Raw genomic sequence first — 14,485 nt, 5'->3', positions numbered from 1 at the left:
ATTCAGTGCTTAAAGCGCTCCTAGAGAAGTGGTGGAACTCACCCTCCCCCCCCCCACAACACTTTTTTATTAAAGGGACTGCATATGCCGTAGGCAAAATAAGGGTGTGGTCTCCAAAAATAGGGCATGTGGTCACATGGATTGCCTACTTGGACAAGTGGACGTGATCTACGCATAGGAGAGGTGAGTATGGATTTTTTTTTTCAGGTACACCCCTATGGATTACATTGGATACTAGGTGAGTATGTGTGAGTGTGAGTGTGAGTGTGCATGTATGTTTTAATAAAATTTTACATTCACGGTGTATGTTTGTTTATTTACGTATTTCTTTAGTTGTGGAACTACAAGTGCCAGTGGGCCCGTAATGCCCCGCATGCTGGTATTTGTGGTTCTCCAAATACCAGCATGCAGGGAAGGCTTGCTGGTACTTGTGGTTCTACAACTAAAGACAATATGGACCATTTAATTTTAAACTTTACACTAACACTATCAACCCGGCACCCACGGCCATAGGGTGCCGGGGATAGCCCCGGGCTATCAGTCTAGGCCTGGGGTGCCCTGGAGAGGGGTACCCCTTTATTGGGGGGGTACCCAACTCCCCAGGGATCCCCGGCCTGAACTGACTAGCGGTCAGGGATAATGCTTTGGCCGGGAAACCGGTGAAAGGTTGGCATTATCCCCCTGCTAGAAAGAGTTCGGTGCTGGTTCTGGAATTTTCAGGGGACCCCTACTTGTTTTGTCCCCTGATTTTCCAGAACCAGGACCAGCTCAACAGAGCCCGGTGCTGGTTCTTAATATACAGGGGCCCCCTACGCATTTTGGCCCCTGTATTTTTAGAATCAGAACAGGCTTTATAAAGCCCGTGGCTGGTTATGCTTTTGGGGAGGGGGTGCACGTTTTTTTTTTTAAAACACACACAGAAGCCATCACGGATCTCACTGATCTGTGATGGCTTCTCTAAAACTCGCACCTTTTAATGCTACTCGCATTAAAAGGTGTCAGTTTACATAGTCCTAAACTCGCCTAAACTCGCAAATGCAGTAGCCTCGAGCTGAAAAGTTCGCAGGCTATTGAATTTGCGAGTTTCAGTACAAACTCGCACTTTTTAAAAGTGCAAGAAAGTGCGAGTTTGTACTGTTACTAAAACAGACTACCTATTACATTTGGCCCTATGTTTGATCACATTGAGTTTTTCTATCCCATTCTGTAATTGACAACTGTAGAAAAGGGAACAATGCCTTCCATTGAAAATAAGCTCTAAAGTCTTAGTTAAGATGATGAAAGATGAAAGGAACTCCCGATGTCTTAATGCTCTTAGCTTTGCCTATAAATTCTTGAGCATGGCAGTCCATAATCCACTTAACTGTTTACTCTATGGAAAAAGACATACACATCACTCCTACATGTTGGCAGGGTCTGACTAGTGTGTGCTGAGCTCTGAAAGTAATTCCAGACTGGCTATGTAATGCCAAAAATAATATATTTATATAGTACACACATTTTATAATATTCTACTTTACATGTACTATGCAGACTTATTTAACTATTTTGAAATATCAGAATAGGAGAATGAATGGGAGAATGAAGTCACTTTTCCAATGTGAAAATAAACTACTTATGAAAGGGATGTAGTCAGGAAGCCGGTGGTCAAAATGCCGACCGCAGGCTTCCCGACAGTGACATCCCGGTATGGGACTAATGATAGGTGTCTAAATACCGACGCCTATCATTAGCCCCTTGCCGAAATCCAGATGCCCGGCATACCGATCGTAAGTAAGCCGGGCTTCGGGAGGTGGTAGCCGCGGGGAAGAGGGTTAGGGTCTGTTAAATCGTAAATAAACCTCTAAATATATTCCTTCCTATAAACCTCTAAGATTCACCTGCCTAGAACCTCTAAGACAAAACCCTGCCTAAAAACCTCTAAGACAACGCTAATTGCGTACGCAGTATGACCGCAAATAAAGACAGGAGTGGAATCTTGTGGTTCCAACGCACAAGTATTATTCAGGTAAAAGTACAGTCAGTTACACGCAATCTATATATACATAATTTAGGCGTTAAAGGAAATAATACAGACCAAGTACGGTTATACATACGCTGCGCCTCCGGACCCAGAGATAGACTTCTCACTAGATATCCTCAGCTCACCCAAAATTCAGCATTAACTGCCAAACCAGTGTTTGGACACATGTATTTATTCCCCCCCAGACTGAAACAGGACAAAGGGGAAACTTCCTGCTGATCTCATTGGTTCCCAGGGGAGGAGCATATGTAACGACACATTTAACAGGTTGTTTCAAATAGACTTTTCCTGCCTCTAACAGCCGGGGTCTTTCTGGTAACGCCTCCTGTAACATTCCATCAACTAAAACATTTTGTTGCTTATAAGTTCTGCGATCCATAACTTGAGTTTGCATGATGCGATCTCTCCACCGATAACACCGGGATTCTGTAAAAAGTGTAGGCATCAGAACGAGATCAAACATACCTTGCTTATCATATATAATACCTTAGATATCAAAAACCTCTATTTCTTAGCATTTAAACTAACTTAACCAACTTGAATCATACATTTTGATGCTTATGGAACCTTATGTGCGAATATGTAGTGTGTGGGTATTCGGGGTTTGATATAAGGACGCTAGTTATTAATGGGTGAGATTTAAGTGCATAATCTCTCATACACGAAGTGAACATCCAGCAGTGTGGATGGCTGAGGGTTGTAATTCCACATGCCCTCTGTCAGCAGGCCCCCACCTGCTGTGTTCAAAGGAAAACAAAACCTCTTTTGTTCTCACAGACACTTGTGTGAAGTGCAAATGTATTATCATCTCAAACTATGGGATTAGGAGACATCTTGTCTAGTATTCAGGCAAATCCAATTGTGTAGATATTATATTACAATTGCCACAACTATACTTTATCTGCATCCCGGGATTCCCAATTTGTATGTAAAAATACCCATTGTCTCTCCTTATCTACTTAGAAAGCTGGTTTTTCCCGTTGCCCTTGGTGTTAACAAAAACATTGCCATCTGTTCTTAGTTAATGGGTTATAACTTGAATTAATGCTGACCACACAAAATGGTGTCTTGTGATCTCATTTCCAAAATGGCATCGCTGTGATTAAATTTTAAACTGAACTTGTCTCACTCAATTATTCAGCTTTGACAGTCCACCCTTTGATAGCAAACAACATGCTATCACAACCTAATTTGAATCTGTTTAGCCATGCATGAGAATATACCGTTCAATGTTATTATGGTATGACACAGTATGGTCATTTGAACCATTCAGATAATGCGTCTCCGGGAGGGACATAAAACTGCCCTTATATGCACACCGTGGATCCTTAAGGGATCATGGGAAAGATGTGGGGATGCACCTATCCTATAAGGAGAGCCTTGGAAGGGGTTGGGACTGCATTACCTAAGATGACTTAAAACAACATAAACGTTATATCCATGCACGACCACTCAAACTCAGGCTACATTGTTATACACTACGTCATAACTCAGGATTGAATTACAGTTCTTCCTTATTATTGTTATTCACATTTTCACAACAATTTACTGTACTGAAATTGGACCGGCACTCCCCTGATTTGGTATAGCACTCCTCCTCCTGACTCCACTCCATCAGCTCCGCCATCAGCTCACATCTCCTTTATTGGTCCCCCATCACAGACACCGAGCATCCCCAAACAGATCATCATGACAAAAAAAATAAAACTCTGGAAAAAAAAAAGAACTAGGATGACCACAGCAGACCACTCCAATGCTTGAAGCACTGATCTACACATTTCTTTAGCTCAGATATCTCACCATCACCTTTTTAATCCTTCCGGCACAAGCCCGCAATCGACAGGTCCACGTTATCGGCCTTGTCTCTGCCTTGTATCTCCACCGGTTGGTTAACCTCCCTATAGTGAGCGGAATGGATCCACGTATCTTCCCTGGCCACCCTTTGAGGATGCTGTATCGTCAGATACGGACCTTTCCACCGATCAGTCAAACAACCTGAGCTACAAAAAAAATTTGGATCATAACAAATTCCTCCAGATTTGACATCATGACAGGTTGCATTAGACATGTTAGTTAATAACACTTCCAATTTCGGTTATTCTCATTCATCTTCGTGAGACCCTGCACAGTAACCTCATTATCAATTTTTCACATGAGGCTGCCTGTTTGGACAGTATCTCAAAGGGGGGGGGCAAATAAAGGAAAAGACAGTCTGTGATAATCTTAGTGTTGTTACCCATCATCTTAAGCATGTTCTGAAAAAAGTCACCTGTAAAATAAGTCCCCCTATCACTTTTAGTAATTCTAGGGATATAGTATCTGCATACAGGTTCTTGCAATTAAATCTTGTTATTAATAGCTACTGCTCTAAATAATGCCTGTGCCGCTGGGTTGGATAGTTTTCCGAGTAGTCGACCTCAGCCTGGCATGGCTGCCGTTTATCCTTAGCAACCTTGTGTCCTATGAGTGGGAGATAAGGCACAACAGTTTAATATCATTTAAACATGACCCAAAATACAACAATAAATCATCCACATTTTACATTAGAACAGATCCATTGATAGGTTGAAAAAAAATATAAACAGTCATATAAGGCCTGGGAGAAGATACTGGGGTTACCTATGAACTCATGGGAAACTCGTGTTCCTGTATGGTGTTCTTCGCTTTGCAGTACTTACTTACGTGTCCCACTCGGTGACAGTTAAAACATAATTTTGAACGGGGTGGATGAAAAGATTGTTGTGGGATTTGAGCAAGAGGGAAAGGTGGTGGGTATGGGTAAGGATAGGGAGGGTAAGGATATTGCAGGGGATATGAGTATGGGACCTGTGGTTGTGTATGATATGTGGGGTAAGGATGTGTTTGCTGTGGTGTGGGATTGGTGAGGACGTGTAATTGTTCAGGTGCAGGTGTGTGTGTGGGTGCAGGTGTGTCGGTTGGCTGTGATGTTATTGTCATTCCTTCCAGAGCTTGTATACTGACAGCCATTAGTTTTTCGCTCTGGGTCTCTCTCTTTTTGGAGATGTTTTTATCATGTTCTATGGCAGACTCTATGAGGTTATCTATTGTAAGTCCCCTCCAGCCAGGTTGTGAGGTCTGAACCCGAATCTTTAAATCGTCTTTCAGACCGTCCATGAGTACCGTGACTATCATTCCCCTGTGGTGAGTGCTATCTTTAATATCTTCTATCCCAGTGTACTGGGTGATAGCCTGCAGAGCCCGGTCGCAATAATCTTCTGCAGTTTCACTCTCCTTTTGCTTAATTGTGAAGATTTTGTTCCAGATAACTACTACTGGAAAATATACACCCAATTGAGTCACAATGCGGGAAATATTACCTTGGTTTACTTGGTCTGTTAAGGGAACATCGCCATCCAATACACAGTCCGTGATAAATTTTGTCACGTCAGTATTGTGTGGCAGGCAGGCCCTTAACACTACACGCCAATCTTTATTAGTGGGCTCATGAGAACTACCCAAATTTCTCAAAAATCTTTGACATTTGGCTAGTTCCTTTTTGGGATTGGAGAAATCATTTATGATGGAATTCAGTTCTGCTCTTGTCCATGGACAATGCATTATTACTTCCCTCGTGGGCACTACACCGTTTGCATCTGCATTTCCATTCGGAACAGTTATTGTCCGAATGGGATGCAGACCGGCAGCGTTGCTACCTCTGACCTGATTACCTGGCTGGGGGTTTAATCTGCTGCTGCTACGTACGGTATTAACAACTTCCTCTATGGGTGCAGAGTGTGTTAACACTTCCCTTGCTGTTACCGATGGAGATGGCGGCACCACCCGTGATTGTGGTGATGCAGCATCTATCATTTGCACAGCATGGGAAATGGCAGACATTACAATAGGCTCATCATCCATATCATAAACACTTTCTTTATGGTTGCTTAAGAGAGGTTACAAGTTGCTTGTTACATTTTTATTGGTATTTTTGGTAACCGTACTTGCACCTCCATCCACATAAGGTGGGGGAGGTGAGCGTGAACTGCTGGCAATACTCTCCACAACGCTACTTTGCCGCACGTGCGCGCCAATTTGCGGCTCGCCCGTATTGCATCTCAGCGTCGTGGATGTGTTTTCTGGCAATGCGTTCGCAACGCTAGTTTGCGTCGTTTGCACATTTTTAAGCCAAGCATCCCCTTCATGCTGCCATATTTTTAAACATTCAAAACACTTAATCTTTTTCTCTCGGGATCTCACCATACTGATGTGATCCTGGACATTATCTAACGCATTTTTATCAAAACTACCAAGTCTGGGAAACGGTCTAACACTCTTTCTCGTCATATTAAACCATATATCACAATACCTTATTGCATAAGTACCGTACTTAGTATGCATAATACGACGGGCTGATCCAATTGGAGCCTCCATTAGCAGCACATCATTGCTTAACATTTCTACCGTTTGCGTGGCTCCCATTTTGAGACAACTCCTACGCTTTTTCAATAAAAATTTAAACTGGTGAAAGACAATCAAGATACTTTCACTTACCTGTGAACGATTTAAGTCGGCGGCGCCCACACACCTGGATAAGATTTCGTAAGGCAACTTCCACACCTAGATAAGTTTTGAAACAGGCAACTTCCAGACCCGGATAAGCTTTAGTAAGGTAACTTCCAAACCTATGAGAGTTTATATGTCGGCCACTCCCACGCACCTCTATACAACAAAGACAACATATACACCTGCTACTGTGTTTAGAACGGTAAAGCTGTTTACCGAGCGACTAGGCTAACCCTTGCACCTAGCCCTTAAAGATCATACGGTACCCTTAACTTTAGGGAATAAATTACCCCTATCAACAATACACACACTCTTACACACTTTTTTCTCTGCGCAGAAAATAAACGTTTAACCCAGATATTGGTAGATAGAAAAAAAAATGTAAACCTCAATGGCTTTGTTAAAACATGTGGCAGCAGAACCGGAAGTGCGTATACGCTATTGTGCAAACAGCCGCATACACAATTATGCGACTACCACACAACCGTATAATGACTTTTTAACTGCGTACGCAAAAATGCGTTTTAGCCGCGTACGCGATACTGCGGCACCCCTCTAAACGTAAGGTTCTATCAACAAAGGAAAAAGAAACTTTTTCCTTTCTTGTTCCTGGATTCTGATCAGCGCTTCCTCTACACAATAACCGGCAGTACGCTCTCAGCAACACTGTGGTAATGAGAGACTAATGCGTCTCTCAAAAGGCGCCTCCACCCTTTTGCTGAGAGAGGACTGACGGAGTGTTATCGTGTATCAGATAGTGTGATAAACCGATGCGAGCTCCCACTGTTAAATCGTAAATAAACCTCTAAATATATTCCTTCCTATAAACCTCTAAGATTCACCTGCCTAGAACCTCTAAGACAAAACCCTGCCTAAAAACCTCTAAGACAATACCCTGCCTAAAAACCTCTAAGACAACGCTAATTGCGTACGCAGTATGACCGCAAATAAAGACAGGAGTGGAATCTTGTGGTTCCAACGCACAAGTATTATTCAGGTAAAAGTACAGTCAGTTACACGCAATCTATACATACATAATTTAGGCGTAAAAGGAAATAATACAGACCAAGTACGGTTATACATACGCTGCGCCTCTGGATCCAGAGATAGACTTCTCACTAGATATCCTCAGCTCACCCAAAATTTAGCATGAACTGCCAAACCAGTGTTTGGACACATGTATTTATTCCCCCCCAGACTGAAACAGGACAAAGGGGAAACTTCCTGCTGATCTCATTGGTTCCCAGAGGAGGAGCATATGTAACGACACATTTAACAGGTTGTTTCAAATAGACTTTTCCTGCCTCTAACAGCCGGGGTCTTTCTGGTAATGCCTCCTGTAACATTCCATCAACTAAAACATTTTGTTGCTTATAAGTTCTGCGATCCATAACTTGAGATTGCATGATGCGAACTCTCCACCGATAACACCGGGATTCTGTAAAAAGCGTAGGCATCAGAACGAGATCAAACATACCTTGCTTATCATATATAATACCTTAGATATCAAAAACCTCTATTTCTTAGCATTTAAACTAACTTAACCAACTTGAATCATACATTTTGATGCTTATGGAACCTTATGTGCGAATATGTAGTGTGTGGGTATTCGGGGTTTGATATAAGGACGCTAGTTATTAATGGGTGAGATTTAAGTGCATAATCTCTCATACACGAAGTGAACATCCAGCAGTGTGGATGGCTGAGGGTTGTAATTCCACATGCCCTCTGTCAGCAGGCCCCCACCTGCTGTGTTCAAAGGAAAACAAAACCTCTTTTGTTCTCACAGACACTTGTGTGAAGTGCAAATGTATTATCACCTCAAACTATGGGATTAGGAGACATCTTGTCTAGTATTCAGGCAAATCCAATTGTGTAGATATTATATTACAATTGCCACAACTATACTTTATCTGCATCCCGGGATTCCCAATTTGTATGTAAAAATACCCATTGTCTCTCCTTATCTACTTAGAAAGCTGGTTTTTCCCGTTGCCCTTGGTGTTAACAAAAACATTGCCATCTGTTCTTAGTTAATGGGTTATAACTTGAATTAATGCTGACCACACAAAATGGTGTCTTGTGATCTCATTTCCAAAATGGCGTTGCTGCGATTAAATTTTAAACTGAACTTGTCTCACTCAATTATTCAGCTTTGACAGGTCAGGCTAGGGGAAGGGGGGTTAGAGTCAGGCACACCCGGGGGGATGTTAGGTTTAGACACCCCCCAGGGGATGTTAGATTTAGACACCCCACGGGGGATTAGGTTTAGACACCCCCCGAGGGATGTTAGGTTTAGACACCCCCAGGAGGGTTAGGGTGTGGGGAGAGGGGGGGTTATGTTTAGGCAACCTTGGGTGGAGGTTAGGGTTAGGCACTAGGGGAGAGGTCAGGGTTAGGCACCCCTAAGGGAGGGTTAGGGTTACGAGGGGGAGAGGGGAGGGTTAGAGGTCTTACTCACCTCTGCCGGGATCTTCATGTGCCAGCCTTCCAGCGTCAGTATTTCATCCACCGGGCTTAGGTAATTCATACCGATTCCTTATGAAATGCATAAATGATAGTGACAAAAAAATAATAAAAATCCAATATGCAAAAATATATAGAATTCCACAGCCCAAAGGCTGTTTTGTAGCTATATATGATGCTTCTTCTTTAGCACAGATGCACACAGTTTTACAAGGAAGCACACAGATTTGAGGGTCAACGTGGCAGAATCTGCCTGGGTGCAAAACTTTGCAATGGGGGAGCTGGGAGCATAAGTGTGCTTATGTTTGTACTGACATGAAAAAAAATATATTTAATTTTGGTATTTTCCCACCTTGCATGAGAACACGCCAATATTTTCTTCCCACAATAGGACTTGATTTGATTTTGTTAGGAGAAGTTGCTGTTTGCGCCCTAGACAATTGGTATACCAACTGTGTCGGAGAATCTGCACCCACCAAAGAAATTTGCTTACAACACAAAAATAATAAATAGGAACATCCATTAAGCTTGATTCCTTCTGATAACATGATCCGGCAGGTGTAGCAGGGACAAACAGGATTTTGTAGGGATGGGAGGGGGGTCCAAATGGTTGATTTTGGAAAATGCAAAAAAACACTTACTGCTGTAACCCAACGCCAAAAGTAGGCTAAACACAGCTGTTATTCACTGAGTACATCATTGATTGTAAGAGGAACAGTTTTCATATATTCCTAAACATGTTCCATGATACCCATGAATAGTCATTTAGATATATTCCCTAACTTGAGATGTAAATCAAAAAGTCTGTCTTACATGATCATGTTAGTATGTGACAGTCATAATGTTATATTACACATTGACAGCAAAGAATAATACAGTGCAGACTGATAGGTGGATGGGAATGAGGGTGAAGCTTGAGAGAGTGAGTAGGGAGGAAATGGGTGAGTGTGTGTGGGGGTTAGTGATTGTGGGGGGGGCTGAGTGTGTGGGGGGGTGAATGAGTGGAGAGATTGACAAGGTAGGGGACTGGGGATTTGGAGGGAATGGATGGGTTGTCCTGGATTGTTGATCTGTAGACCCAGATTTAAGACATCCACAGTTGCTTCAGCCTCTAAACTAAAGGATGTAGTTCTGAATTATTGGATTTCCACTATTCCTACTTCATGAAGTGGTGGATCTCTATACAGTATATTCGATGACCCTCTAGCACTGGATCCCAGTTCCCATGGGGTTTTACAAATATAGACTAAGTTTGTGGCCCGGCCTTCTATGATGCAGCAGAGGTGGGTCACTTGGAGAACTAGCATCTTCTTTGCTCCATAGCCAGCTTATCATACAGCCTGATCCATGGCAAGTCAGAAGGTGTATAGGAATGTATATGGGGGTGTGGTATATTATGCCGGCATTGAGAACATAGACAATCATAATATAGACACCATAATGTTGACATGTATTTTATGTAGACAATCAAAATGTTAACATGGACTGTAAGTCAACAATCAATATGTAGAAAGTAAAAAAATTACATAACGTAGATAATTATTATATAGACATGTTAAAATGTTGACAGGGTCAAAATGAAGACAATCAAAATATAGATATGATCAGAATATCGACATTATGAAAATGTCAACAGTCAAAATATAGGCAGGTCTATATTTTGAATGTTGACATTTTACCCATGTCAATATTTTGACATGGTTCCCACGTGGGTCACTGCCAGAGAACTCAAAAGTGAAGCACTGATTGGCTAAAAGCTGGACTGTTTCTATGGTAGTATCCGGCGCTTAGCCAATCAGTGATTTACTATTGATTCCTATGGCAGTGACCTACGTAGGGGAACTGTCATTTCCGGTCGCCCTGACTGTACATACAATGTGTGTGTTTGGGTTCAGGACACCGGTTTATTATTTTTCCAAGAGCAATGGACTACTTCATGGAAAGAAGAGGAATGAGCACATCCAAGGAGATTGTAAGTATAAAATGTGATTATTTTTTTTTTTTTTTTTTAAATAATTGGTTAACACATTCGGCATGTGTGGCCTGTCATTATTTTTATATTTTCTTTACAGTGGGACTTCAGGTGCCAGTAGGTACTTAATGTCTGGGTAAGCCTGCCTCCTCACAAGAGCCTTCATGATGGTGCAGGCTTGCTGTCACCTGTAGTCCCACTGTAAAAAGCTATATTATTTTCTATTTTTTACACATTACCCCAGGGCTGGTTGTTCCATGGGAGGGGGACCTCATTTTATTTTTGGGCTCCCCACTTTCTGAGGAATTCCAGCACTGGGCTGGCCAGTTAGGGGCTGGTTATTGCGATGCCAGGGGAACCCCATTCTGTGTGTCTCCCTGCTATGGTATTACCACCCTGGAAGGTTCAGCCTGGTGCTGGTTATAGGAAAATAAGGGGGACCTCACACCGATCCCCCCCCCCCCCTATTTTCCTGTACCAGCCTAGGCAGAGAGGTCCGGGGCTGGTTAAGGTTTTGGCGGACTATGCATTTTAAAAAAAAAAAAATTCGCTTTTTAATTTATATTTAACCGAATGAAGCTGGCACAGATCATGCTGATCTGTGCAGTGCTTCTCCCAAACTCGCCTGCCACAGACAGGTCTATTGTTTGGGAGAGTTTGCTGTCATTTTGCGATCAGTTTTTGGTCACTTTATAACCGACCATTAGCAAATCTCTGGTTTCTATTGTAATCTATGTAAAAGTATCAATGGTTTGTCCGTTGTTCTAAGCAGTTGTAAAGCTGGAGTTTTTTTAGTCGGTATTGCGATCAGTTTTTACCATTAAATGCTAGGCATTAAGGGCTCACAATAATTAAAACATGTTGATTAATTTAACATATGGGTTTTCTTTCCTTATGTAGTATAGCAGAGGTATATGGCTGGGTTCTGTAACGTTTCAGGAAAGAGATGAACAGACCTACTATGTTGGCTGTTTATATTACGCTCTGGACGTAGGAAAGCTAACTACATTGAAAGTCAAGAAAATAAGTGACATGCCATCTCCGCAATTATGTAATCTGTACATTACATAGCCCTGTTCAGTGTAATAAAAGAAGTAACTCTAGCAACCACCGCTAGCTATCCAGATCACCCACACTGGCAGCCACCCCAAAGTGGACCTAGCGCCCATCATGTACACCCAACCCTTCATTTTATTGTATAATAATTATTCAATTATAAGATATTAGAGGCAAATGCTAACATTATATTCAACCATCAACATATTGAATATTTACATTTTGTATGTTGACATTTTGATTGTCATCATTTGTACCTGTCAATATTTTCACTGACGACATTATGGTGTCAACATTTTGAATGTCAACATTATCACTGCTGACATCTCATGCAAGACTCTTATACATAATATACATTATATTTGAAATAATTAGAGTGGTAATCATTACTGTATTCCTGACAATGAAAGTTAGTTTTTACTAACCATACATTTATAACACAGGTCTGCAATGAAAAAGCTTTTTTAACGAATTTATGTGATACTTATAGATTTTTGGCTTCTGAACACAAAAAAGACTCCAGATATTGCATATCACATCACATTTTTTTGCAAAACTTGTATTTATGAATAAGTCATTTTCTTCAAATTCTTTAAAGTAATAAATGTATTCTGCCTACATTTATTATAAAACATTGTCTTAAATTAATACAGTCGGTAGTATAGAACGTTGCAATTCAGTTCTCGTCATAAAACTTCCCCCCGCCCAGTGTCAGATTAAGGTCCACATGGTCCTGGAGCTGAAATTTACAAAGGGCAAAAACCCCATACTGTCTAAAGGAACATTGCACACACACACAACAACTACAACTAAAAGGTGAGCTGGCAAAGGTGGAACCAAATACAACAGATGCAACACAGTTTTGCCCTGTGCCGGCTCATTTTAACCCCTGCCTACCACCACATACACACACACAGTACACACTACACACACACAGTACAAGTGATTTAAATTTTTTTAGACAATGTCAAGTATCCAAACTACAAAGAAATTGTCAGGGAAATGCTTAATAGTTACAAACACCTTGGCTGCAATATGAGTTTAAAGTAGAGATGGGCGGATCGGATTCTGTGTAATCCGAACCGCTCTGAACATAGGGGATCCAAGTCCACCCGAACCCTGTTCGGGTGTTCCCCGCCTGACTCGGATCCCCATTCGGGGCCGAACGGCGGCCTCCTGATGTTGGATTCTCTTGAGAGAATCCGACGTCAGGGCTCCTCTAGTGTAGGGCAGGCCGCTGTGATAGCGGTCTGAGCTACATAGACACAAACAAACAGCCACCAGCGGCAGCTGTGTGTTTGTAATAGCAGCCAATGAGAGTCAGGCAGACTCTTATTGGCTGCTGCACGGAGGGAGCCGGTTGGAGCTCACTCATGAGCTCCGTTTTCCGGCTCCCTCCATGCGTAATACAGCAGAGCAGAGCAGACGGCGGCAGGAGCGGGGATTCAGGTAAGTTTTTTTTTTATATATATATATATATATATATATATATATGTGTGTTTGTAAGGGGGCGCTACTGGGGGCATGCTAATGGGGGCACTGCTACTGGGGGCATACTACTACTGGGGGCATGCTAATGGGGGCACTACTACTTGGGGCCTGCTATGGAGGGCATACTACTGGGGGGCATACTACTGGGGGCATGCTAATGGGAGCAATACTACTACTGGGGGCATACTACTACTGGGGGCCTGCTAATGGGGGCACTACTACTGGGGGCCTGCTAATGGGGGCTCTACTACTGGGGGGGTATACTACTGGGGGCATACTACTGGGGGCATGCTAATGGGGCACTACTACTGGGGGCCTGCTAATGGGAGCACTGCTACTGGGGGGCATACTACTACTGGGGGCACTGCTACTGGGGGGCATACTACTACTGGGGGCACTGCATAGGGGGCCCTACTACTAAGGGGACTGCATAGGGGCACCACTACTGGGGGCATTGTTTCAGGGACACCACTGCTGGGGGCATTGTATAAGTGGCACTACTACTGTGGGCATTGTTTAAGGGGCATTACTACTGTGGGCTTTGTGTATGAGGGTCACTACTGTGGGCATTGTGTAAAAGGGTCACTACTGTCTGCATTGTGTAAAAGAGGCACTACAGTGTGTCGTAACATAAATAAGAGACACTACTTTATGGTGTAATGTGAATCAGGGGCACTATGGGCCTGATTCAGAGCGCTCGCTCTGAATCAGTGCCCGCCTATTGTATTTTTAGAGCGGCCTCCTGGCCGCTCGCATAGCTGTGGGTGACCACCCACAGCTAGTGCGAATGGCCAGGATGATGGCCATCGGACTTGCGACGAGACCCTTGTGGTAGGGTCTCGTTGCTGCAAGTCCCAGTGGACTTCTTGATCTTACAGAGAAAGAAGTCCACCCACTGACATCACTTGTGATGTCAGTGGAGCCGGCCCTACACGGTAGGCGTTCCCATGGGA

The sequence above is a fragment of the Taudactylus pleione genome, unplaced genomic scaffold (genome assembly GCF_031769625.1).
Source record: "Taudactylus pleione unplaced genomic scaffold, aTauple2 ptg000376l, whole genome shotgun sequence".
NCBI classification, from domain to species: domain Eukaryota; kingdom Metazoa; phylum Chordata; class Amphibia; order Anura; family Myobatrachidae; genus Taudactylus; species Taudactylus pleione.
This window is presented reverse-complemented; position numbering follows the sequence as displayed.